Raw genomic sequence first — 4,374 nt, 5'->3', positions numbered from 1 at the left:
ATAAAGCATTTCTGTTTAATTGTTAAATTCTTAAGATCTGTATTGATGAACCAACATCTTCATCTTCATCATGAATCCTCCTGGATCTCAGTTTTCATCAAATATTAATAAATATTTCTGGTTTCTCTCCAGCAGCTGCTGATCAGATCCAAACTCAGAGACCAACTTTGACTCCAGAACCAGAGAGAGGAAGGAGCATCATCTTCATCACTGTGACAGTCATAGCAGCAGCAGCTGTGATGGTTCTAATAAGCTTGATTATATCTTTTATTTTGAGAATGAAAAGAAAGAAAAACAAAAATAATCATTCTACACGTGCAGCTGGAAAATATAGTGCAGATAGAAGTTTTGTTCAAACGAGTTTGGTTGATGATAATTTTGCCGCCACAGAAACATGAGGTTAGATTTGATGTTCTGATGAGGAAAATGTAAGATTGTAATGAATTATTATATTGTAACAAATATTTAGTTATTTTTCAGACTCCTGAAAACTGAACCCTCCTTTTTATAATCTTTGTGTTTCCTGAACTGTCATTGCAACTTAAAGTTGGAGCTGAGAGGAAGAAAAAGGAAATCAGTTTCATGTCATTTTAATGTAACACTTCCTCTTTTTCATTTCTAAACGGAAGAGGAAAACCACAACAACATTCACTGCTCAACAAAAACCCACAGACGGTGGTTGTGGTCAGGTTGCTACTAGACTGAGCCGAGGTTCAGGAAATGATTCTCCATGGTTACGGCGACTTAAAGGTGTTTTTAATTACATTCTGATAGTCTTTTTCTTTGTAAAGGAGAAACTTCTAGCCTGAACCTTATAATGCTCCCATAAATAAATCAGTACAGAAAAACATTTCAGAATTTCAAAGTTTAGTTTTGTTGTTTTTTTTCTTTGGATATTTATTTAGGTTAATACAGTAAATTATGTTAAATTAAAATGTGAGGCAAAATAGTTGTTCAAATAGGTGAAAACAGTTTTATTACATAATGTGACACAAATGTTTGTTTAAATTAGAACCTGTCAACTTGCTGAATTGTAATTTCTGAGTTAAAATAAAACTGTTTTCTAAATAACCTCAATTCAAGTTAAACCTTCAAATGTTTTACAGTTTCATGTTTTCATTGTTTCAACAACTTTTTTATTCACATCACTTCCTCAGCCCAACAATCATAAACAATCTGTTGTCTCTCTTCAGTTTGCAATCTGATAGTTTGATTTTAATTCTACTTACAGCTTAAACTATTTTTGATAAACACATAAAACTGGAATCTCAATAAAGAAAGATTTTTTTTTTAAATAGACAAGTTCTGTTAAATCTTTCCTTTATGTGTAAATGTTTAATTCATGACCTTAAAATCATATTTTTGTTCCTATTAATACAACAAAGATTTCAACAATCTTTGTTGTATTTATACAACAAACTAAGTTTTATTTATTTTCATAAATGTTTTAGAGACTAAGATCTGATCAAAGGAAGTCCTGATAATCCATTCAATGAGTCAAAGCCTCGTCTGGATGCAGATTTCAACTGTCAACAAGTGAAAATACTGAAGAAATGAAAATGAGTGAACTGTTCAAATCATTTATAATGATTTGTTACTAGCATGGAGCGAAAAATAGTCCAATATCCCTCTGATAAAAATATTGATTTGATCAATTGGAGCCAAAATAAATAGAAACTATTAACTCTGCTAGTTGTGTCCTATAAAGACAGTAAAGACTCAACTGTACCTGACAGTGAAGAACATCCAGAAAGGAAAGAAAGACCAAAATCCAGAGAACAGCCATGAAGTCAGTCGATCCGTCCTACTGTCTGGCAGTTTACTGAAAATGTGTTGAATGTGCTGCAGTAGGACCAGGTTCACTTTATACTGTTTTCACTGGAGGCATCAGAGCCTCTGTAGGAGGAGCCATGTGGAATGACAGCCAATCAGATGCACAGCTGTCTGTCGTGAAAGCTGCTAGATCTGGTCTGTAGCTTCAGAGATCAGCAGCAACGTAACGCAGAGACCTGAACACATCGGTTAACAAAGCAACTAAGTGTTGAGGCCGATAAAAGAAAAACCAACCGAGTAAGTTTATTATATTTCATGTGGATCCGTTTATATAATTTAGAGTTAGTTGGATAAAACATTTTACTTAAATACACGTTTCTTGTGAATAAGTGAAAAACACAACAATTAGTTCATGATAGTGTGTTTCCCATATGTGCAGTTATAACTTTTAACCTTCTCCAGGTTGTTTTCCTGTCTGAATCGTTCTGGTAGCTCAATGTTTTGCGTCTCCTGTCAGCATTAGACGCGGTATTGCGAACTGCCTTGTAAACTCACACACACACACACGGTGTGTCCTTGCTACACACTCCGAAAAGAAAGAAAAACAAAAAATAATCATTCTACACGTGCAGCTGGAAAATATAGTGCAGATAAAAGTTTTGTTCACTTGAGTTTGGTTGATGATAATTTTGCCGCCACAGAAACAGGTTAGATTTAATGTTCTGATGAGGAAAATGTAAGATTGTAATGAATTAATATATAATAATTATATTAATCTGTTTATTGTTTCAGTTTCCCGTTTTAAATCATCTCTAAAAACTGTCAGACGTATTGATCAGTTATTGTGTCTAAATGCTGAATCAGCTGATTGTTACTGATAAAATGATTTATTATTTTCACAGGTATATTTAGATAAACATTTTTTTAAACCAGCTGATAAAACTAAACACAGAAACATCGCTCTGCTTTTACAGGGTGATAAAGTCAGAGAGGGAGGAGAAAAACTGGAAGGAAAACTTTAATGATGGAGACAAAATACTTGGTAGATCTGGATTTACTAAATGTTTAAATGTTTGAGCTGAGATGACCTCACATTTCATTCTTCATCACTTTGGTAACCAGATCAGTTCCTGGTTGATGTGAACGCAGCAAACCAGGCCCAGAGCATCACTCCTCCACCGCTGTGTCCTGTTGTCAATGGCAACCAATGTCTCTCTGGTCTGGCCTCAGGGTGGATGTAGTTTACCTTCTTCCTGTCTAAAAACTCAAAAGTTTTGTTACTGTGATCATTTTATCTGCTTCATTTTTTGTGTTTATGGTGTTAAAATGTTGTAAATAAATCAGTTTTTATAGAAAGATGTCTGGACTCCATATTTTAACTTTTAGTTTTAAGTTTTTGCATTTTCTCAGCAGATTTGATCAAAACTGTCATTTAATTCATCTTTTTTCAGAGTTTAGATGTTCTAAACGTTTGTTTGATCAAAGAAATAAATGAGATTTAAATCACTTAGTGACTTAAATCTGGAGGTAAAAGCAGAGCCACTGCTTCTGAAATGTTTCTCTTTGTCCACATGGTGGCGCTCTAAGCTCTGACTAAAAGCTGCTCAGCAGCCAAAGTTAGTTTTTCTCCTTTTTGTCTTTATTCGGTTCTGATGTGAAAAGTTTCCTTTAATTAAATGTGTTTATTTCTGATTATTAAATATTGATCTGATCAGTTGATCAGCAGCTTCATCCTGATCTTCACTTCAGGTTGAGTTAATTATTTACTGACAGGTTGATGATGTCATTCAGTTGACTCAACACTCAGCACATCATTTGTAAATAATTAATTTCTGCATTAACTGATCATAATGTAACAGATTCATATTTTTCTACTTCCTGTTTACTGATGTAACTTTAGATAAAAATTAAAGTTAGAAAAAACATCTCAAAACATTCAAAACATAAAGAGCAACAATTGATTTTTATTTGTCATTTTGCTCATTTTAGAGATAAAAATACAGAATCAATTCTTGGTGGTGGAGAGAAACTTTTGGTTTAAATTAATCTCATTAATTAGGATATAAATTACAAATCAGATCAGAGCTGGTCTGTGTAAAAAAAATAAATTAATAAAACAAGTAGAAAAGCTGCAGCAACAAAATAAAAGCATAGAAATGACTGAATGAAAACAGATGAAATGTTTCTGTGATCAGTAACAATAATCAATAATCTGAAGCTTCAACGTTTCATAACGGCTGCAGATCCATGTTGGATCCACTGGAGGTTCTAGAAAGTTCTAAGCTGAGAGTTTGGTTCTGATCTGATCTGGATCTGCTTCCTCGTTCATCTGCTTCATTAAATAAAGACGAAGAACCAACCCAGTAACCAGTGAAACCATCAGAACGGCTCCAACAATCAGTCCAACATGTTTGTTTCTGCTTCCATCTTCTTTTCTTCCCTCCTTGTTTTCTGTCAAACAGAATCAGAGCTGAAGGTCAGAATCCATTTCTCTTCATCTGCTGCTCTCAGACCAGCTGCTTCTGCAGCAGCTTTAGAAACACAAACATCTGGGCTGACAGGTTCACTGCAGAACCAGAACCACATCTGGCCTTAAAGGGA

General features: G+C 34.2%; 1 long non-coding RNA gene across 1 annotated transcript; it reads left to right on the top strand.

Moving 5' to 3' along the window:
* Positions 1-67: 67 nt before the first annotated feature.
* On the top strand, positions 68-3,130 carry LOC106941938 (uncharacterized). Its single transcript, XR_001423492.1, has 2 exons — positions 68-333; positions 2,419-3,130. It is a non-coding gene; the product is annotated as an uncharacterized LOC106941938 (long non-coding RNA).
* The last annotated feature ends 1,244 nt before the right edge of the window (positions 3,131-4,374 follow it).

The sequence above is a fragment of the Poecilia latipinna genome, unplaced genomic scaffold, assembly GCF_001443285.1.
Source record: "Poecilia latipinna isolate Pla-1442-1.1 unplaced genomic scaffold, P_latipinna-1.0 Scaffold3945, whole genome shotgun sequence".
In the NCBI taxonomy this organism is placed as follows: domain Eukaryota; kingdom Metazoa; phylum Chordata; class Actinopteri; order Cyprinodontiformes; family Poeciliidae; genus Poecilia; species Poecilia latipinna.
Note: the sequence above shows the minus strand (reverse complement) of the source record. Positions and strands in the feature narration are given on the sequence as shown.